The following is a 23,957-nucleotide window of genomic DNA, read 5'->3' as shown; positions in this document are numbered from 1 at the left end:
CGACCGTCATAGCAGGCGCCAGAGGGGAGACCCCCGGGGTGGCAGAAGACGACCTGTCCTCCATGTATGAGGAGATCGAGGCCCTAGGTGTGACCCCGGTCACCCAGGGAGAGGATGACCTACTGCCGGCTGGCCTCGATCTGGGCAACCCCACCCCAGTCCCCCTTTCCCCATGCTCCCTCCCCCTAACCGACTTCCTGGGCGGGCACCCTACAGAAGGTGGTCCACCACCTGATGCCGTGGCTGTCAAATCCACCACACAGCCTGTGCCTAGATTCACTGGGAGCCCCCTCCCCACCCCCTTAACCCTCGAATCTGATCGGGAGGCACCACCTCTCAGCTGCTTGCCTCCCGAAGCCCAGAGCCTTCCCTCTGACCCCACCCCCACCCCGTCCACCTCTTCCTGCAATGCTATTGCCGCCCCTGGGGTTATTTCTTTCCCCTTTTTTGCGGATTCCCCCCAAGGAGCAGCCTTTGCATTTTCCTGCCACGACCCATTAGGAGCTGCAATTTTCCCTCCGTCATCCCCTTCTACCCCAAGGCTTGAGACGGACGTAATAACTTTAGCCTGTCAGACGCCCAATCGGTGATCCGCACCCTGTCTGCCCGCCTCAGCGGACCATGAGGCTGCACCAAGATCCCCACTAGGGAATAACCGGGAAATTGCAACCCACCCCCGCATGAGCTGCAAAAAGCGTTGCAGGACTGGCTCCCGCAACAGGGTACAGCTAGCTCTCCAGCTATGGGGGGACTTTGATCAAATCCTCCGGGCCACAAGGGCCCTTATAAAGGAAGGTAGAGGGAAAGGAAGGCACGGTGCCGCGGCCTAAGGGCGGACCTGCAGCTTCCGTGATGATTTACTCACTTACGAGATGGGTCACGGATTGTTGCGCGACCTGCCGGGGGCCGCGAACACCCCCGCCAACAAGGAACCCCCACCCCCCGAGCCCTCCGCATGATGCCTCTCATTATCACATCTTTGAACACCAGGGGCTGTAGGATGGCTCTCCGCAGGTCCCAGGTGCTCTCTTACCTTCGGGAATGGGGGTACTCTGTAGTTTTCCTGCAGGAGACCCATACGGATCCGACTGCCAAGGACAGCTGGCGGCTGGAGTGGGGGGACGGGGTATACTTTAGCCACTTCGCGACCTGGCAAGCTGGAGTGGCGTCCCTGTTCTCCCGCAACCTACGGCCCGAGGTGCTAGGGGTCACTGAGGCCGTGCCGGGCCACCTGCTGCATCTCTGAGTCTGTATGGAGAGGCTCGTGGTCAACTTCTTTAACATCTATGCCCCAACAACGAGCCCGAAGTGGCCGCAATTCTATCAGCAGATGTCCGACTTCCTCGGCACCCTAGATTCTCACGAGTGCTTAGTCCTGGGAGGGGACTTTAACACCACCCTCGAGGAACAGGACCACTCAGGGGCCGAGCTGAGCACGGCAGCCGCGAACATCCTCCGAGGAATAGTCAAACATCACTCCCTAGTGGACGTCTGGCGTGACTACCATCCAGATGACACTTCCACGTTCACCTTTGTCCGGGTGGAGGCCCATCAGTCACACCACTCTCAGTTGGACCGTATTTATTTATCCCGTTTCCATCTTTCACAAGCCCACTCCTCCAACATTCAGCCGGCCCCATTTTCTGACCATCATCTAGCCACCTTAACAGACTCCCTCTGTGCAGAGAGGCCGGGGCCGGCCTATTGGCATTTTAACAACAGCCTGTTGGAGGATGAGGGCTTCGTGACGTCCTTCTGGGAGTTTTGGCTGGCCTGGCAAGAGCAGCAGCGTGCCTTTCCCTCAGCGCGGCGACGGTGGGATCTCGGGAAGGTGTGCGCCAAGCTCTTCTGCCGTGACTACACTCGGGGCAACAGCCGACGGAGAAATGCAGCGATAGAGCAGTTGGAACGGGAGGTCTTAGAGATGGAGAGGTGTCTGGCCGCCAGCCCCGAGGACCCGTTCCTCTGCGGAGCGTGCCGGGAGAAGCGGGAGGAGCTCCGGGCCCTCGAGGACCATCGGGCCTGAGGTGCCTTTGTTCGATCCCACATCCGCCTCCTTCGGGAGATGGATCACAACTCCCGTATCTTCTACGCCCTGGAAAAAACGAGGGGGGCCAAGAAACCCGTCACCTGCCTTCTAGCAGAAGACAGCACCCCCCTCACGGATCCGGTGGAGATGTGTGGGAGAGCCCGTGACTTCTACACAAGCCTTTTCTCCCCGGATCCGACCGACCCTGGCACTTGCAGGGTGCTCTGGGAGGAATTCCACATGGTCAGCGTGGGCAACCGAGACCGACTAGAGCTGCCTCTCACCCTGGCCGAGTTCTCGGAAGCCCTCTGTCGCATGCCCACCAATAAATCTCCGAGCATGGACGGGCTGACCGTGGAGTTCTACCGCGTGTTCTGGGACATCCTTGGCCCAGACCTAGTCACTGTCTGGGCCGAGTCTTTGCAGGGCGGGGTTCTCCCTCTTTCGTGCAGGCGAGCGGTGCTCGCCTTGTTGCCGAAGAAGGGAGACCTCCGCGATTTATGAAATTGGCGTCCCGTCTCGCTCCTTAGCACGGACTACAAAATCGTAGCGAAAGCAATCTCACTGCAGCTAGGATCCGTGATGGCGGAAGTGATCCACCCAGACCAAACCTACACTGTCCCGGGCTGCAGCATTTTTGACAACTTATTTCTAGTTCGAGACCTTTTGGAACTCGGGCATAGAGACGGTCCGTCGTTCGACCTCCTGTCTCTTGATCAGGAGAAGGCGTTCGATAGAGTGGACCATGGGTACCTCCTGAGCACTCTGCAGGCGTTTGGATTCGGACCTCGGTTTGTGAGTTTTCTCTGGGTGCTGTACACCTCCACGGAGTGTTTGGTTAGGCTCAACTGGACCCTGACCGAGCCGGTCAGCTTCGGGCGAGGAGTGCGGCAGGGGTGCCCCCTCTCGGGCCAGCTGTACGCTATGGCGATTGAGCCCTTCCTCTGCCTCCTCCAAAGGAGGTTGACAGGGTTGGTGCTGCGGGAGCCAGAGCTGCGGCTGGTCCTGTTGGCGTACGCCAATGACGTACTCCTCGTGGTCCAGGACCCGGGCGACTTGGCACGGGTGGAGGCTTGCCAGGCCATCTATTCGGCAGCCTCCTCTGTCCAAGTCAACTGGGTCAAGAGCTCTGGCTGGGTGATGGGGCACTGGCGGCAGGTGAGCTCCCTTCCACCCATGCTCTACCACTGCTCTACTTAGGCATTTACCTTTCTGGCATGCACCCTTCTCCGCCGGAGAACTTCAAAATTTAGAAGGCGGGGTGATAGAGTGGCTCCGGAAATGGACAGGACTACTCCGGTGCCTCTCCCTTCGAGGGAGAGTGCTGGTGCTTAATCAACTAGTCCTGTCCATGCTCTTGTACCGGCTCAACACCCTGGTCCCAGCCCCGGGTTTCCTGGCCTAATCCAGACATCGATTCTGAAGTTCTTTTGGTCAGGGCTGCACTGGGTCCCTGCAGGGGTTCTCCACCTCCCCCTGGAGGAGGGAGGGCAGGGCCTGAAATGTCTGCACACTCAGGTCCATGTCTTCTGCCTCCAGGCCCTGCAGAGGCTCCTTTACGGTGCAGGTAGTCCGGCGTGGAGCATAGTGGCGCACGCCTTCCTGCGCCGCTTCCAAGGGCTCCGATACAACCGGCAGCTCCTTTATCTCCATCCGAGAGATCTTCCGCAAGACCTCTCCAGGCTACCAGTCTTCTACCAAGACCTCCTCCGGACCTGAAACTGTTCTCAACGACCAGGTCCGTGGCGGTCACCATGGGAGCAGATCTCCTCGCGGAGCCCCTGCTATACAACCCCCAGCTCCGTGTGCAGGTGGCGGAGTCCCGCTCGGTGCGCCAGAGGTTGGTCCTGGCGGAAGTCACAAGAGTCGGAGACCTCCTAGATTATGACCGGGGAGACTGGCTGGATCCCCTGATGCCTGCTCAGCGCATGGGGCTCTCCAGACCTCGTACTCCCCAGCGCGTACTTCAGGAGGTGAAGGCTGCTTTGCCGCCCACTGTTTGGGTTTCTCTCGACCGGGTCCTGCACGAGGGCATGCCCCGCCCATCCTCTACCCCAGGCCCAATGGACCTTTCAATTGGATCCCTCCCCCGTGGACCCAACCGACCCCATCAGCCCTTCACCATGAGCCGGCTGCACGAGATGCAGCCGGTCTGCTTCCAAACCGCGCCAAGGAAACATCTATACACGCTCTTGCTCCATACCCTTCACACCCTCACCCTCGTGTCCCACCCCAATACAAAATGGTGGGACCTGCTGCCACCTTTGGAGGGTGAGGAGCCTCAGTGGGCCGGCGTATATTCCACCTTGGTCCCGAGGCCCGCCGGGGATATCAGTTGGCAGCTCCTTCACAGAGCCGTGAGCACGGGCATGTTCTTGGTGCGGTTCACCTCTACCCCAGACACCTGCCCCTTTTGCAGCGTGAGGGAAACCCTGGCACACATATATCTGGAGTGTGCCAGGCTGCAGCCCCTATTCCGGCTCCTCACCAATATTTTATTACGTTTTTGGTTGCACTTTTCCCCTCACCTTCTTATTTATGCACTCCCTATCCGTGGCCCCATAAGGTAACGGGATCTCCTGGTCAACCTCCTCCTGGTCCTAGCTAAAATGGCCATCTATAAAACCAGAATGAGGAGGTTGGCCGATTGTGTCTCCTGTGACAATCCTGTGCAATCCTGCGGGGCCTATTTCCGATCCTCGGTCCGTTCATGTATCCGGGCAGAGTTCCTCTGGGCGGCATCCACTGACTCCCTTGACGCCTTCGAGGAGCAGTGGGCGCTGTCCGGGGTTCTCCGCTCGGTGTCCCCGTCTGGGTCCCTTCGTTTGACTCTTTGACCACACTCCTGTCCCTATTATTTCATTAGTTGTCCCCCTGGATTTATTTGGTGTCCAGGTCCTGTGGATCCCCCTCTTAGCCTGGAGGGGGATCCTTTAGCAGTGGATGGGCTTCGCGCGCCCACTTCCCGGATCCCAATAGGATTACTCTCCTATAGCCAGCTTTATACAGAGTAAAACGGATTTATGTGGGGTTTGGATCCCATTGGAAACTGGGTGTCTGGGTGCTGGAGATAGGTGACCCGCTGAGCAGTTTTTGATTAAAGTCTGCAGCTTTGCGGGTGTGGACCAGACCTGGGTCTGTGTTGCAGCAGGCTGGCGTGTCTGGCTGAACAAGGCAGGGTTCTGGAGTCCCAAGCTGGCAGGGAAAATGGGCTCAGAGGTAGTCTCAGCACATCAGGCGACAGTCCCAAGGGGATCTCTGTGACCGAACCCATCACACAAATAATTAGTGATACGACTACTCTGGAAAAAAGGATACATGCACTAGATATAGTCCAAACTGAGCTGGCTGAAATGGATGTGATTTTGTAATTTTAAATAGCTGATTGGACACTTAGAGTCTGTGTAGGTGCTTAATATCCTAATGGACACATTCCTAGATAATCAGAACTGGGCTGGTAGGTAGGAATCAGGGAGCCTGTTTTGCCCAACATTCACTGACAGTAAATGTTATTGAGCAAACAGTCGGATGGAGAAATCCAGTCAGCTCAGCCTTACATGACAAAGACCTGAAGAGTGCCTGAACTGAACACATTCTGTAGGGTCTGCTGATGAGACTGAATTGAAGGGTAACTTCACTCTCTCATTACACTCTTCAGAAGATTCTGGCAAGTTAAACAGCAGTTAAGCAACACTTTAATAATTCTTGTAAATAGTTTGTGCCAGATTCTCAGCTAAGGCCTAAGTGTACACAGTGTAGGTCAGGGCTGCAGGTCACGCAAAGATGGCATTAAGGTCACTGCTATGTGCAAGGCCGGTCCCCAGGGATAAGTTAGAGAAGCCTTCTAGCTGTTCTAATTTCTACCAGTTTCTAATTACCAAAGGGATCAAAATGGAGGCCAGAGATCCTTTCCTTCAGCCATGGGCCCTGAGCTGTCACCAAGGCGGGTGAGGGATGGGGGCACACAGAAGCCTCTGTGTCTAACTGCATGTCTGGAGGGTTGCCTTTACACTGGGGCTGGATGTGCTGGATCTAAGGCCCAATCCTGCCAGCCGTGCAGTGCAAAGCGGTTGCAACACCCCAGTGGAGCTGGCTCTTTATATTTTAATCCATTTCCCCACTTGAGCCCCCTTATATAGTGACTCATCACTGGTGAGTTGCCTATTCACAGATGCCCAACTCACCCTTGAACAGCTAGATAGAAAGCGGTTCCTGGCAGATGTATTACAGAGCTGAAAACTGTAGCTGTCAATTAACTCTCCCTATGCACTATTTGTAGATTTAAAAAAAAATCCTCTGAAAGTAATTGACAGCTAAATTTCTGCTGGCCAGCTCTGCCTTGCCATTTGCCAGTTGCTACTATGCTGTGCTCCCACAAACACTCTCACATCAATTGGCAAGCCTGCAGGGGCTCACTTCCTAACACCAGACTACAGGAGCACAAGAATTCCCCTTCCAGCTCTGCTCTGATTGTGTGAAAGCCCTCACAGTAGTGCTGCCAAGCAACAGACAGGAGCCAGTGCTCGCCGCAGGGGCTGGCCAGGCACAAAAACAAACACATGCAAATATGGACATGCATGAAATAAACACAGGCAAAAATGCCAGTAAACTCCTATGGCTGATCTATAACCTGGCCTCTCTGCTAAAATCCCCTGAGTGATCTCCTCATCCCAAGATGATGGGGGAACGATATCAAAGCTAGAGCAACCAACTCAGGCTATTGAGAATATGAGTCCACCATAGCAAGATCTCCCATCCATGTATCAAGAATAGAGTTGCCTGGAGAATGGAAATGCCATTTCACAGAGGATTTTGAGATTTGAAATTTTGTTTTCGTTCTGATTTGGAGCAAAGCACAAAAACTTTGAAGTTTTCTATGAAAGAAAAACAATTAAAAATTGCTTTGGCTTGATCAAAATGTTTTGTTTCAATTTCAACTTTTTAAAAATTACATATTGTAACATATTTATTTTAAATTTTGAAACAAAAAGCCATGTCAAAAGGAAAAATCAAAACATTTCATTCCACAAAATGTCAAAACAGGACTTTTCATCATTGTCAGAACTTCCCCCACACCAAAATTTGGTGAAATTGACACAATTTCATAAAGTGTTTTGATTATAACTGGACTGCTTTTGTTATAGAAAATTGTCCTGTTTAAGTTTTTCCAGACAGCTCTAAAGAGGAGCAACATTTTGTCTAGACTGTTGGATCTGGCAAATAGGGTGATGCCCTGAAACCCAAGAAACAAGGGATCAAATAGAACATTACGAACTACGCAGTGTAATTGTTTCTCCAGATCTACAAAAAACTCCTAGGAACACGTTAGAGGCTATGACCACCACTGTAAAATTTGAGACTTTCTGCTGACTGATTGGTCAATTTCTCCCTCCTGAGCGGAAGCTCTATGGAGACAACTAGAGAGCAAGGTATCAGGTGGATGAGTCAGGGATCTGCTCAGCCAGGCTTCCAAACATGGGTAAGTTGGAAACTGTTGGTGAAAGTCAACAGCGACTCCAGAAGGCACTGGATACATTCTCACAGTGCTATGCAAGGCTCCCCAGGACTGGGAGGTGTAGGAGGCGCAGCAGCTCCTGGTATCACTTGTGTGGTGTTGCAGCACCATTTGGGTGTAGACACAAGATCTGGTGCAAGTATGGCAGGGACCTGCACTGGTGCTGGCAATGCCTAAATCTTCTAGGGCAGACAAAATGCTCATGTGCAGAAAAGCTGCACTCATTCTAAACGAACTATAGATGTTAGTATTTTTCAGTGTATAAAATAGCCTGTATTTTGTAAATTAAATGCCATGAAAGTTGCATACAGATATTTAAACAAAAAAAAAGACTTAAGACTTTGTGCACAGCACCTTGTAAAACAGAAACCTTTGCCTGCATAAGATCAAAGGCCCCTGTAGCTCAAAAAAACAAAGTAATCAGAATTTAGGCACATTTGAAAATGTAATACCTATTTTCAAAAGCAAGTCAGGCACTTAGGACATGTGACTTTCAGTGAGACTGTGACTCCCAGGCCACTTTGAGGATGGAACTTAGAAGCTTTGGAAAGTTCTACCCCAGGAGCATACGAGGCTTCCATAAAGCAGTCAGTGAAGAGGTTACAGGACATGGTACTGGAATGGCCAGCTGCAATGGCATATCCATTGCAACAGCATTTTCAGTCTACATTAGCACTTGTGACAGACCCAGACCAGTTGGGTGTAGGTTTCAGAGTAGCAGCCATGTTAGTCTGTATTCGCAAAAAGAAAAGGAGTACTTGTGGCACCTTAGAGGCTAACAAATTTATTTGCGCATAAGCTTTCATGAGCTACAGCTCTAAAAAATGGCAAATATACTGGCCACCGGATGAATAGTTTTCTGTTCCCTGAGTGACCAGAGCAGGGGCTGTCCTAGAGCAATCAGGAACCTGTTAGAACCAATTAAGGCAGGCAAGCTAATTAAGACACCTGGAGCCTATTAAGAACTTACTAGAATCAATTATGGCAGGCAGGCTAATCAGGACACTGGTTTAAAAAGGACCTCCCATCAGTTAGTGAGGGGCATGGAAGGAGTGAGAAGGCATGCTGCTGGAGCACTAAGGAGTACAAGCATTATCAGGTTTCAAAAGGAAGGTCCTGTGGTGAGGATAAAAAAGAAGGTGCTGGGGGGAGGTCATGGGCAAGTAGCCTAGGGAGTTGTAGCTGTCACGCAGCTGTTACAGGAGATGTAGATAGGCTGAACCCGGTGTAGAGGGTGGGCCCGGGTCCCCCCCAACTCCTGATCGGACACAGGAGGAGTTAACCAGGTCTGTGAGACACACCAGAGGGGAAGGTCTAATTTGGAAAGGGATCTGCCCTGTCCCTGACCCACTAGGTGGGACACAGAGACTGCAGAGATTGTTCTCCCTTTCCCCCATGTTGGCCAGTGATGAGGTTAGCTGAGTGAACAGCAGGTTTGTGCCACTAACAAAAGAGGCCACACTGAGGGCTGCCGTGAACAACTGAGGTGACAAAATCTTCCAGAAAGTGCAGGACCCACCAAGGTAGAGGAGGAACTTTGTCACACACACAATGGTACAGAGGGATCCCAAGGGAGGACACAAGATTGGCAACATCTTGCTCCATCAAGCTCAACTGCAATGATGCTGGTAACACTCGTGCAGCGTTGCGGTGCCTTTCGGGTGTGGACACGAGACCCGGACCAAGTATGGCAGGGACCTACACTGGTTGTGGCCATGCCTAAATTTTCTAGGGCAGACAAAACCCTCATGAGAAATACTCTAAGGAGGAACAAGCAAAGATGCATAGAGTATCCTACAGGTGCCAAGCAAAGTCAGTATCTATTCCCCAACGTGTCTGCAATGACACAGTCACTCCATCCACTAGGCTTTAATCTTGAGGAAACGGAAAAGGGGAACATGCTCCTGCTCTCCAGGCAAACCTTGGAGGCAAGAATGGCACAGCTGAAAATTAAATCCATAAGTGACCAATTTTAAACTCTTTGCAAAGCCAGTAAAGATCAGCCTGATTACCACATAGACAAATGCAGTCTCTCATGCACAAGGGGTATTTTTGTAGCTGCCTCTAGCGAATTCCTAATCAAACCAAATGTTTAACTCGAGTTAGATTTGCTTTAGCTAATTGTCTTCGTGTGCATATCAGCTCTGCATTTTAATCAAACTGGCCATTCATCAATCATCCAGCTGTCACTAAGGCTCCATTTTAATTCCCCATTTCTTTAATGTACTGTATAGAAGAAGGTGGTGAGTCAGAGTGAAGTTTCAGCTATTTTAAATTCTCCCTAATATATAACAGAAGTTGGTCCAATAAAAAATATTACCTCACTCACCTTCCCACCCTAATATACGAGGCTTTTTAGAGGATTGATTAACTGTCCCATTGGGAAGTTATTGTACCTCATCCCTATGTAATGGCAACAACAGCCTAGCACATTGAGAGAGAGGCAAATCCTGTGCCCTGCTCCAAGTCTCAGAACAGAGGAATGGCAGGGCAGGCAGAGGGTGAAAGTTTCCTCCCATGTTGTAGTGCCAGAGCTGAGGCTGTAGCAGTCTCGACACTGGTCCTCTCCCACTACTCCTCCCCTGGCCTGGCCGCAACTACACGATCTTTAGGCTAGGTGACAAACAGGATGTCACGAAGCATGGAGGAGACAAGGCCCTGCACCCCCACTTCCTGTGATTCATCATGACTCTCAGCCATCCAGTAAAACCGAAGGTTTATTAGACGACAGGAACAGTCCAAAACAGAGCTTGCGGGCACAGACAACAGGACCCCCTCAGTCAGGTCCATATTGGGAGGCAGGGAGCTTGGACCCCAGCCCCAGGTCTCCCTCCATTTCCCCAGCCAGCTCCAAACTGAAACCCCCTCCCACAGTCTCCTCCAGCCACACCCCCTGGCTTTTCCTCCAGCCTTTGTCCAGTTTCCCAGGCAGAAGGTGTCATCTGGCCCCAACCCCCTCCTGGGCTCAGGTTCCATGCTCAAGTATCATCCCTCAAGTGAAGTCACACCCTGATATCCCATCACCAGTGCAGACAGTACCAGTAAAACTCCCACGCAACATCCCCAGGTCAATCCTCCCCACTCCCTACTCCGTCACATCTCTCCCCCATTCAAGACTGAACTGAGCGAGGTCACTCTAACCAGTGACCTGGGGAATTTCAGGCACTCCTTTCCGGGACAACACATTAGCTATCATGTTGGCACTCCCCTTCACATGGACCACGTCCATATCATAATCCTGCAGGAGCAGGCTCCACCTCAGGAGCTTGGCATTGGCTCCTTTCAGCCAGGTCAGTGTACACAGTGAAGTGTCGCCCAAAGAGAAATGGCTGGAGTTTCTTAAGGGCACAAACCATAGCCAGGCATTCCTTCTCTATGTCTGTGTAATTCTGCTCCCAGGGTAACAACTTCTTGCTCAAGTACATGATGGGGTGTCTCTCCCCCTTTTCATCAACCTGCATTAATGTCGCACCCAGCCCCATGTCTGAGGCATCAGTGAACGCCGTAAAGAGCTTGTCAAAGTCTGGGTTTACCAGAACTGGGCCACTGACCAGAGCCTCCTTCAGCGCACAGAGAGCCCTCTGGCACTGCTCGGTCCAGACCACCTTGTCTGGCTTCCCCTTCTTGCACAGCTCAGTGATGGGGGTGGCTATGGAGCTAAAGTGTGGCACAAATCTTCAATAGTACCCCACCATCCCAATAAAGGACCTGCTTTTTGGTCTGGGCAGTGGGCCAGTCTCTGATCACCTCAACTTTGGCTGGTTCTGGCTTTAGGCGGCCGCTCCCCACCTGGTGACCCAGGTAAGATACTTCAGCCATCCCCACTTTCCACTTCTCAGCTTTTATGGTCAGCCCAGCCTCCTGGAGTAAGTCAAGCACTTGTCTAATCTGGGACACATGTTCCTTCCAGGTCTGGCTAAAGACACAGATGTCATCAACGTACGTCATGGCAAAACTCTCCATCCCCCTCAGTAGCTGATCCACCAGGCGCTGGAAGGTGGCCGTGCCCCCTTGAGGCCGAAAGGCAGGGTCAGGAACTCATAGAGCCCCAGAGGGGTGATAAAGGCAGATTTCAGCCTGGCATCTGCATCCAGTGGTACTTGCCAGTAGCCCTTTGTAAGATCCATGATGGTAAGGCAGCTAGCTCCTCCCAGCTTGTCTAGGAGCTCATCATGCCTGGGCATGGGGTAGGCGTCCGACACAGTGATGGCATTGAGCTTCCTACAGAACTGGATTGACCCGTCCTTTTTGGGAACCAGCAGCACAGGTGAGGCCCAAGGGCTGGAAGATGGCCAGCATGTCACTGACCTTTCTTTCTAAGTCTTGAGCAGTTTTCCCTGTGACTCGGAATGGGGAACATCTTATAGGCGGGTGCGACCCCGTCTCCACCCGGTGGACAGTCAGATTAGTGAGTCCAGGCTGGTTGGAAAACAGCTGTCGGTATACATGCAGCACCCTTCTGATCTCAGCTTAGACAGTTCCACCACATAATTTACCTCATTTAGTTGCTTGACAACCTTGAAAAGGCTTTCCCAGGTGGCCTGTAGTTTGTTTTTTCTCACGGGGATGTGAACCATCACCTGGTCTCCGGCAGCGTAGGCGTGGGCCTGCACTGTGTGGACATACCAGAACTTCTGTTTCCTCAGGGCTCTGGCCAGATTCTCCTTGTCCAGGCCCATGAGCTCAGCAAGTCTTTCTTGGAAGGTCAGGACATACTCCACCACTGATTCTCCATCGGGAGTGGTCTTTCCCTCTCATTTGTCTCTCATCAGGTCCAGGGGCCATCTTACCTCACCTGCTGTTTGCGTACAGGGAGGTGCCCCAGGAGTCTACTGGGTTTTTGCCTTTTGAACTGTTGTATGGAAAAAGGGTAAGCACTTGTCCCAATCCTGCGGATGCTGGTTCATAAAGGTTTTCAGCATCATCTTTAGAGTTCCATTGAACCTCTCCACCAGCCCATTGGACTGGGGGGTGATATGCTGAGGCCCAGGTGTGCCGGACCCCACATTTCTCCCACAAGCACCTGAGCAGGGCTGACATGAAGTTGGATCCTTGGTCTGTCAAGACTTCCTTGGGGAACCCCACTCAGCTGAAGATGATCAGCAGCACATCTGCCACTGTGTCTGCTTCAATGGAAGACAAGGCCACTGCCTCGGGGTAGCGAAATCTACCACCATCAGAATATATTTCTTCCCTGATCCGGTCATCTTGCTAAGAGGCCCCACTATGTCTACAGCCACCTTCTGGAAAGGCTCCTTTATAATGGGCAAAGGTCTCAAAGCTGCTTTTCCCTTGTCCTGGGCCTTCCCCACCCTCTGATGGGGTCACAGGATTGGCAATACTGCTGGACAGTGGTAAAGACCCCAGGCCAGTAAAAGTTCTGTAGCAGCCCCTGCCTGGTACGCCGGATTCCCTGGTGTCCTGAGAGAGGGATGTCATGAGCCAGGCACAGGAGCTTGCGGCGATACTTCTGGGGGACCATCAGCTGCCTCCGGATCCCCCATGACTCCACTTCCCCTGGGGAAGCCCATTCTCAGTACAGGAATCCCTTCTCCCACAGGAACCTCTCCTGGCAGCGTGGTCTGTGCCATGCTGAGGCCAGCCAGGTCCCTTAGCTTCTGCAAGGAGGGATCTTTCTGCAACTCGGCCTGGAACTCAGCAGCTGGGGAAGGGATGGGGACCTGCTCCCTCTCACCGGCTGGGTCTGAAGCTACTGCCCCTCTGAGCCTTGTCCCTGGGCACTCCCTCCTCACTAGGGGAGGGTCTGGCACCTCTGGTAAGGTACCCTACCCAATACCAGGGCGCAGTGCCCCTCGCCAGCTCTGGCTACAGGTCATGACTAGGATGTTCTGGGGATTGCTTGGCCAGTCCTCTAGGTCCATCAACACCTCAGTGGTCAAATGATGATGCACCCGCACATCCTTGGGGCCCTCCTTGGCCCCCATTTCAGATGTACCCTTGCCACGGGCACCTTAAATGGGGTCCTGCCCACACCCGTCAGGGTCAGGTAGGTGTTGGATACCACCCGATCTGGGGCCACCGCCTCGGGCCAGGCCAGCGTCACCTCATCACCCGTGTCCCAGTATCCACTGGCCTTCCTCCCATCCACCTCTAGGGGAACAAGGCACTTGCTCTGTGGGGACAGCCCCGCGCTCACCCTGTAAACTGAGAACCTTGAGTCCGGAGCATCCAGCCCCCCTGAGGAGCTAGTCTGGGAAATGCCTCCCTCCTGAGCAGTGGGTAAGCTGCTAGCCCCCCCGCCTGGGATGCCTGCCCCTCTTCCAGCTGAGTCCCCACCAGTTAACCCTGTGCAGGTTCAATCTGCTTAGTCTGTCCTTGAGCTTGGGGCACTGGGTCCATATGTGGCCTCTCTGGCCACAGTAATAGCAGTTCATGTTCCGTTTGTCCTCTCGATCTGGGCGGTTGGTCCTGAGGCCGGTTGTTCCCCTTGGGAGGGTGTGCTCCACATTCCGCCTTTGGGGAATCCCAGGGTGACTCTTTCTCTGCATCAAGGTGGGCCTATTCCTTTAAGCCTCCTCCTGTCCACCTCCTGACCAGCGGTCCATGAACTCATTGACTAGCTGCCCTGCGCACCGCAGATCCTCTGGCTTTTTGTCCGCCCAACCACAGCCTCAGGTCGGATGGGCAATGTTCATACAGTTGCTCCAGTACAATCAGTTTAGCCATGTCCTCCTTAGCCTGGGCCTCATCTGCCTACTTGTAGACATATCCCTGCATTCGGAGGATCAGTTCCAGATATGTGACCTCAGGAGTTTTACGCAGACTCTGGAACTTTTTCCGGTATGCCTTGGGCGTCATCCCAAACTCGTGTAGCAGGGCGTTTTTGAACAGTTCATAGTCCCTTGCCTCTGCCCCTTCCATTCGGCTGTACATCCGCACGGCTTTAGGGTCCAGTAAGGGGGTGAGATACCGGAGCCTGTCAGCAGGGTCAACCCTGTGCAGCTCACAGGCTTTTTCAAAGGCAATCACGAATTCATCTATGTCCTCCCCTTCCTTATATTGGGACAGGATGAACTTACCAAAGCTCCATGCAGTCCTGGGTCCCCCATCACTCACCGCAGCAGGGGGCTCTCTGCTCCTCAACCTTGCCATCTTCAGCTCATGCTGACACTGCTTTTCCCATTCTTCCTGCTCCTCCTTCAGTTCCTGCTGCCTCAGCTCCAGCTCTTTCAGTTTTATCTCCCTCTCCCATTCCAGCCGCCTCAGCTCCAGGGATGGGGAGCTCCGCTGGGAGGATCCCCTGCTGGCCGCAGGGGTCAGGGTGCCCTCAATGTTTGCTGGGCTCCTCCCAGCCCCTCCACTAGGCATATGTAGGAGGGGCCTCGGGATGCCCTTGGCAGCAGTCTGACCCCTCCTAGCTGGGACAGGCCCCGGTGCTCGCCCTGCATCCACTGGGCTGCTTCCCTCAGAGACAGGGATCGGTTCATCTGAGCGATCTTCCTCCTCCAGCTGAGCAATCAGCTGTTCTTTGGTGAGCTTCCCAATGTGCAGCCCCCTCTGCTTGCACAGCTCGACCAGGTCCCTCTTAAGGCGATGGCTATTCATCTTCCTGCTGGCCCCAAGTTATTGTAGCTACTGTGGACTCGCAGGCCTGTGTGCTCTCAGCTCCCCATGGTTTCTAGGAGGATCCCCTAGTATGCCAACCCTTCTTCAAGTCACCACCTCTTTCCCAGGGTCAAGCCACAGATGACTCCACCCCTGGAATCACTCACCGGGGGACCCCATTCCTGCAACAGTCCTTCTCTCTCCCAGGGTCAAGCCACAGATTCCTCTGCCCGTGGAACTGCTCGCTGCAGTCCCCAGAGGGACCCCATTCCTGCAACAGTCCTTCTCACTGGTCACCCACTCCCAGGAGTTAAGTGTAGTTCCTCTGCCCAGTGAAACCGCTCCTCTCTGAGCCTTCAGCACGCCTGGTCCTCATCAATCCCCCTTCATTTTACTGCTGCCCAGTCACTTACTGCAAGAAGCACCATCCATGGGGTGCAGTAGATCCCACCTCTACCACCAGTTTTCACGAAGCATGGGGGACACAAGGCACCGCACCGCCCACTTCCTGCAATTCATCATGACTCTCAGCCATCCAGTAAAGCAGAAGGTTTATTAGACAACAGGAACACAGTCCAAAACAGAGCTTGCAGGTACAGACAACAGGATCCCCACAGTCAGGTCCATATTGGGGGACAGGAAGCTTGGACCCCGGCCCTGGGTCTCCCTCCAATTCCCCAGCCAGCTCCAAACTGAAACCCCCTCCAGCAGTCTCCTCCAGCCACACTCCCCAGCTCCTCCTCCAGCCTTTGTCCAGTTTCCCAGTGTCAAAGTTCCTTCCCCACTCTGAACTCTACGGTACAGATATGGGGACCTGCATGAAAGACCCCCCAAGCTTATTGTTACCAGTTTAGGTTAAACACTGCCACCACCAAAGTGTTATACAAAGAACAGGGGAAGTGCCCACTTGGAAACATCTCCCCCCCAGAATATTCCCCCAAGCACTACAGCCCCTTTCCTGGGGAAGGCTTGATAAAAACCCTCACCAATTTGCATATGTGAACACAGACCCAAACCCTTGGATCTTAAGAACAATGAAAAAGCAATCAGGTTCTTAAAAGAGAATTTTAATTAAAGAAAAAGTAAAAGAATCACCTCTGTAAAATCAGGATGGTAAATACCTTACAGGGTAATCAGATTCAAAACATAGAGAATCCCTCGAGGCAAAACCTTAAGTTACAAAAGGACACAAAAACAGGAATATACATTCCATTCAGCACAACTTATTTTATCGCATAAAATTTATTAACACATATCTAACTAACTCTTCTTGCTTACTAACTCTTCACAGGAGTTCTGACCTGCATTCCTGCTCTGGTCCCGGCAAAAGCATCACACAGATAGAGAGAACTCTTTGTTTCCCCCCGCTCCAGCTTTGAAAGTATCTTGTCTCCTCATTGGTCATTTTGGTCAGGTGCCAGCGAGGTTATCTTAGCTTCTTAACCCTTTACAGGTGAAAGGGTTTTTCCTCTGGCCAGGAGGGATTTAAAGGTGTTTACCCTTCCCTTTATATTTATGACACCCGGGCAGAAGGTATCATCTGGCCCCAACCCCCTCCTGGGCTCAGGTTCCATGCTCAGGTATCATCCCTCAAGTGAAGTCACACCCTGATATCCCATCACCAGTGCAGACAGTACCAGTAAAACTCCCACGCAACATCCCCAGGTCAATCCTCCCACTCCCTACTCCGTCACACAGGATATGTGCATTCCCTTCATAAGGTCTTGCCATCCAGCCTCTGTGCTGCAGAACTACAACTGTAAGATTTTAGTTTCATGGGATTCTCAGGAGTCCAAAGTTTCTTCTCAGTCCTGTGGACAATCTGAAAAATCCTGGCAGTTTTAGTGTTCCACAGTAATCCCCTTCTTCCCTCTTTAAGCATCCTCTTCCCCAGCCCCCTCCTCCACATGTATATATACCAGTACAGAAACGGTGGTGCTTCCCAGCCTAATTGCCTTAATTGGCAAGGGAGCACACCAAGACAATGAGATACCGGAGGGACTCTGTTGAGAATTGTGATTTCTTTCGCATAATCTGTGCTCCAGAGTGCTCATTAGGCTGTGAATTACTATCATGCAATGCATTCCATTTATAGTGCACAACATCTCAGCACGTAAACTGACACTGATTTGCTATGTCATCTTGGACAAGGCAAGGTTATGTGCCTTATCTGGGAGGTACCATCATCAGTTAGGAAGTGAATTAGCAATTAGGAAACCAGTGTATTTATTCTCCTACTGACATTTACTTGATGTGTGACTTTGGGTAAATAACCTTTCTACAGGTCAGGTACCCCATGGATCAAATGGGCAATATAATAATTATTTACTAACCTGGGTGCTCAGGAACTTCACTCAAGGGAGGTGAGGTCTAGTGGCCCTTGTTAAGGATAGCAACATTCAGGAAGCATCAAACCAAACAGTTCAGGATTATGGAATTTACAGGACCCGTTAGCAATGTTACATCAGACAGAGGAACTTGCAAACACTGACTAGAGCCTGAAATGTTCTGTTGTACCCTTTAAAAAAACCTGGGAAATTAAATGCAAAGATCTATATAAATGCAATCTTAAAGTTGCACACCAGCACTCAAAAGTCAGAAAACACAAAAATTATAGTTGGAGAGGCAACCTTAACTGTGACCTCTTTAGGAAAAGGAGTACTTGTGGCACCTTAGAGACTAACCAATTTATTTGAGCATGAGCTTTCGTGAGCTACAGCTCACTTCATCAGATGCATACCGTGGAAACTGCAGCAGACTTTATATATACACAGAGAATATGAAACAATACCTCCTCCCACCCCACTGTCCTGCTGGTAATAGCTTATCTAAAGTAATCATCAGGTTAGGCCATTTCCAGCACAAATCCAGGTTTTCTCACCCTCCACCCCCCCACACAAATTCACTCTCCTGCTGGTGATAGCCCATCCAAAGTGACTCTTTACACAATGTGCATGATAATCAAGTTAGGCCATTTCCTGCACAAATCCAGGTTCTCTCACTCCCTCACCCCCCTCCAAAAACCCACCCCCATACACACACAAACTCACTCTCCTGCTGGTAATAGCTCATCCAAACTGACTACTCTCCAAGTTTAAATCCAAGTTAAACCAGAACATCTGGGGAGGGGGGGGGTAGGAAAAAACAAGAGGAAATAGGCTACCTTGCATAATGACTTAGCCACTCCCAGTCTCTATTTAAGCCTAAATTAATAGTATCCAATTTGCAAATGAATTCCAATTCAGCAGTTTCTCGCTGGAGTCTGGATTTGAAGTTTTTTTGTTTTAAGATAGCGACCTTCATGTCTGTGATTGCGTGACCAGAGAGATTGAAGTGTTCTCCGACTGGTTTATGAATGTTATAATTCTTGACATCTGATTTGTGTCCATTTATTCTTTTTTATGGCTGATTTAGAACAACGCTTCCTCAGCTCTCGTCCCCTAAAGCCCCTACTCTACTTGCACTATATTGATGACATCTTCATCATCTGGACCCATGGAAAAGAAGCCGTTGAGGAATTCCACCATGATTTCAACAATTTCCATCCCACCACCAACCTCAGCCTGGTCCAGTCCACACAAGAGATCCACTTCCTGGACACTACAGTGCTAATAAACAATGGTCACATAAACACCACCCTATACCGGAAACCTACTGACCGCTATTCCTACCTGCATGCCTCCAGCTTTCACCCTGACCACACCACACGATCCATCGTCTACAGCCAAGCTCTGCGATACAACCGCATTTGCTCCAACCCCTCAGACAGAGACAAACACCTACAAGATCTCTGTCAAGCTTTCTTACAACTACAATACCCACCTGCGGAAGTAAAGAAACAGATTGATAGAGCCAGAAGAGTTCCCAGAAGTTACCTACTACAGGACAGGCCTAACAAAGAAAATAACAGAACGCCACTAGCCGTCACCTTCAGCCCCCAACTAAAACCCCTCCAACGCATTATTAAGGATCTACAACCTATCCTAAAGGATGACCCAACACTCTCACAAATCTTGGGAGACAGGCCAGTCCTTGCCTACAGACAGCCCCGCAACCTGAAGCAAATACTCACCAACAACCACATACCACACAACAGAACCACTAACCCAGGAACTTATCCTTGCAACAAAGCCCGTTGCCAATTGTGCCCACATATCTATTCAGGGGACACCATCACAGGGCCTAATAACATCAGCCACACTATCAGAGGCTCGTTCACCTGCACATCCACCAATGTGATTTATGCCATCATGTGCCAGCAATGCCCCTCTGCCATGTACATTGGTCAAACTGGACAGTCTCTACGTAAAAGAATAAATGGACACAAATCAGATGTCAAGAATTATAACATTTCACTTCAATCTCTCTGGTCACGCAATCACAGACATGAAGGTCGCTATCTTAAAACAAAAAAACTTCAAATCCAGACTCCAGCGAGAAACTGCTGAATTGGAATTCATTTGCAAATTGGATACTATTAATTTAGGCTTAAATAGAGACTGGGAGTGGCTAAGTCATTATGCAAGGTAGCCTATTTCCTCTTGTTTTTTCCTACCCCCCCCCCCCCAGATGTTCTGGTTTAACTTGGATTTAAACTTGGAGAGTAGTCAGTTTGGATGAGCTATTACCAGCAGGAGAGTGAGTTTGTGTGTGTATGGGGGTGGGTTTTTGGAGGGGGGTGAGGGAGTGAGAGAACCTGGATTTGTGCAGGAAATGGCCTAACTTGATTATCATGCACATTGTGTAAAGAGTTGTCACTTTGGATGGGCTATCACCAGCAGGAGAGTGAATTTGTGTGGGGGGGTGGAGGGTGAGAAAACCTGGATTTGTGCTGGAAATGGCCTAACCTGATGATTACTTTAGATAAGCTATTACCAGCAGGACAGTGGGGTGGGAGGAGGTATTGTTTCATATTCTCTGTGTATATATAAAGTCTGCTGCAGTTTCCACGGTATGCATCTGATGAAGTGAGCTGTAGCTCACGAAAGCTCATGCTCAAATAAATTGGTTAGTCTCTAATGTTGCCACAAGTACTCCTTTTCCTTTTGCGAATACAGACTAACACGGCTGTTACTCTGAAACCTGTGACCTCTTTGTGCATATGCATTATGAAACTATACTGTTTCTCAAATAATGCAGTCTAATAACAATTTTCCTGCAACCTTGAATACACATACAAAGCATCTTGAATTAGTGCTTTTGGGCGGGGGGGTATTTAGATTTAAAATAATAAAGACTCCAATCAAAGGCTTCAGATGCCCTAAGAGCCTTAATTATACAATAAATACCATCACATTAACTCTGATCAACATTAAAATCATCAGTGCCAAAAACTCAGCCAGCCAGCCACTCACCCGCTTCCTCAACGAGGAAACATACCCTCAGCCCTCTCAAATAGATGCCTTTTTGCATGCCTGGAAAGTCATCAAATTCAGGTTATTTTGGACCACAAGGAGATGAAGTTCCAGAGTTCATACACACAATGCCCAGCCAGTCACCTCCTCTTTCATTCACCAACAAAAAACTTCATTTGGCGTTAGTTAAGGTTGCTCTCATCAATAAACTAAACCATAAAAAGTGAGGAAATACAAAGTTAAGGATTAAAAGGCGGCAGTGACAAATGCTCTCAGGTTAGGAAATGCAATAATGAACATTGCCTCGGCAGCCTGAATTCAGCCCCCTTGTGTGTGTGCATTATGACACAGCCTTTAATGACCTGTAGAAGTGACTGTGCAAAGTTTGGTGGGAGTGTCATGCCCATCATCCCATAGGAATTTGGTGGCAGAGGCAAGGATAGAATCCATGCTTTCAAAGTGGCATGCAACTTCCCTAACCACAAGGCCATCCTTTTTCTTCCAGCAGTCCCCTGTCTCATTCACTACAAATCTTCCAATTTCTGCAGCACATGAGGCAGGGATCCTACAGACAACAGCCTCCTTTACTGTACTTCCCTGATTCATCCCCAGTGCACTGAATGAACCTGGGGTCCTGTGTTACACATACTATAGGTTCATGTAATTAAAAACTGTATCATAATCCACATGTGAAAAGGGGACAAATTAAGGTGCCATAGACAACTTTCAGTATGGAATTTCTGAACTTGAGAATGCTTGATTTTGCAACCTTTAAATCTTCATTAATTCTTAACTTTGTATTTCCTAATTCTTTATGGTTTAGTTTATTGTGAGAGCAACCTTAACTAACATTAAATGAAGTTTCTGATTCGTTAATTTCCTTAGTTTTTTAAAAGGAAGAAAATGGTTTATATATGTGCTATTTAAATAACAAAGCACTTACACATTTGTTGTCTTCAGTGTATACACTTCATTGCCATAAGCTATCTTTGTGAAGCTCCATATTTCATCACTCAATAATATGTTGTCCAATATATTGAAAGTCATGAAATTAAATTGTAGTAAAAACAAACCAAGTTTTAATGCAACTTCAATTTTACTGCAACATCTAAATGACAGTTTTTAAAATTCTGTAACAGGAAACTGGGCTGGGACTCAAAGCTAGAATCTTCCACTTTTTAAAGGAATCTACATGAAAAGAAGCTGGAGAAAAGCATCTTCTTTTCATATCCCCCTTTTGAGGAAAATAAGAAACAAACAATTACCAAAGAAACCATGGAACATACCACAGTACAAGCCCAAAGGAGCACAGCTGGAGTTGATCCAAACCCAGTCTGCTCTGTCCCAGGTCCTCCTGGGGCCCTGCTTTGTACTAATGTGATGGTCATCTGAGGGAGACAAGTTATCGAAGGCAGCCATTGCTATGACAACCAGGGCCCTAGTGGCTCTCCCCAAGTATGCAGATGAGAGTGCTGAATGGCTGATTATCTCTGATGTCACAATGTTACTGTACAGGTAGCTGCAAGGGACACTGTGTGAACAAAATAAAAATCAGGTTTTTCCAGTGTTCTGATTTTCCCAAATTTTCCAAAACAGACCTCAACATACAAACCCAAAGTACACATTGGAGATCATGCCACACAGGTATTAATCAATGGCTGAAATTTGGTTCAAATTCCCCATGACCTGGTTACTTAAAAGGGTTCCAAAAAAGGTGAGACATTGATGTACAGACCTGATAACACAGAACATGTTGATGCAATCTTAACTATGGTCTTGCTGCTGGGAGACCATAATAATGAGGGAGTTCCAGCTTAATCACCCCTTCTAGCCCCAGCTGTGTTAGCATGGCCTGGAGAGAGAAAGGAGATCTCTTAGGTAGGCTGGTGCCGGGCTATTTAGGAAGACACCACCCGAAGGCTACCTTACTAACCCTATCGGCCCCATATATCTCTTGCAAAAAAGGTGTGACAGGATGGTGCCCCACGGCATCCTATACTCAAGAACTCTGCAGGAGGAAGAGCAGTTGCCCACAACTGCCTGCTGAGATCCAAAGAAAGCCACCAAAGAGCAGCCCTGCCAGGCTGTGAATAATTCTGTGCATATAGCAAAGAACGGGTGAAAACAACTGACTGGACAGTAGACAGTAAACCATGAAGTGACATATCTCAAATGCAGTGTAGTAAAACAGGGTAACAGTGAACAACATATGCACAGGCTAACCATTAAATAGCATGAAGTCTTTCAAGGACTACATCACTAACAGCTGTGCTTCATCAAACCATATGAGTTCTAATCCTTATTTAGGCCTTCATAGATTCACAGAGTTTAAAGCCAAAAGAGGGCCCATTAGATCACCTAGTCTGACCTCCTGTGTATTGCAGCCTCTTAAATTTTGCCCAGTTAGTCCTGTATTGAGTCCAATAGCTTGTGTTTGGCTAAAGCACATTTTCCAGAAAGGCACTCAGTCTTGATGTGAAGAGATGGAGAATCCACCACTTCCCCTGGTAGTTTGTTTCCAGTGGTTAATCACCATCCCTGTTACAAAAAAAGTGCCTTATTTTTTATTTTAATTTGTCTGTCTTGAACTTCCAGACACATTATGCCTTTCTCCACTACATCAAAGAGCACTTTAGTACCCAGTCACGCTTAGTTCCTATTAGGATTTCCATTCTCCTTATTTCACAGAAGGTAGGCACATCCTTACCCCTCAGGCCAGTTTAATCCAGTTTTCATGTAAATGAGGCATGTCAGAAACTTCTCTTTAATTGCCCACTTTCCTATTTAGCCTAAGCTATTCAATATCCCTAGTTTCATACAAAATTCCTATTAATTTCAAAGGGAATGTTGCCTTTTAAAGGACAAGTGGATAAGTCGCACTGTATTGACATATCACTATTTATTTCTTACAATGTCACTGTACAACTGGGAAATCCCCATGGGGACCTGATCCATCTCTCACTGGCCCCAGTGTAAATTAAGAGTAACTCCATTGGAGTAAATCCAGTTTCACAGTGTAAATGAGTGGAGAATCAGGGCCAGGCACTTTTAGGTTAGATTATCAGAAAAAAAATCACTTTTGACTATCATGCACTGGCTGAAGGTGGAAATATATTTAACTTTCAAATTATTACTGTGCAGGTTTCTATTCTAGATTCAACAAGTTCTCCTGGGATATTAAAGAAACAGGTTCAAAGAAAGTATCACCAGTACTCAGTGAATTAATTGTTGATTTTTATTAAAAGTTTTGAAGAGGTCACGTGGGTAAGAAATTTGGGGGCAGAACAAAGATAGAGTCAAAAAAAATATTAGAAAAATTCATACTCAGTAGATCTCAGAAGGATGAGAAACATTCTATGAACCAGTATAATAATGAATAATATGTTTATTGTTCAGAGATATGTATCCAAAGTGGGGGAGGGGGTCGGGTTTAGCTGTACAGTTAACAATTTTTTTTTTAAAACTACATCTAATTTGCTGAAGTCCCAGCGCT

The sequence above is a fragment of the Eretmochelys imbricata genome, chromosome 5 (genome assembly GCF_965152235.1).
Source record: "Eretmochelys imbricata isolate rEreImb1 chromosome 5, rEreImb1.hap1, whole genome shotgun sequence".
In the NCBI taxonomy this organism is placed as follows: domain Eukaryota; kingdom Metazoa; phylum Chordata; order Testudines; family Cheloniidae; genus Eretmochelys; species Eretmochelys imbricata.
Note: the sequence above shows the minus strand (reverse complement) of the source record.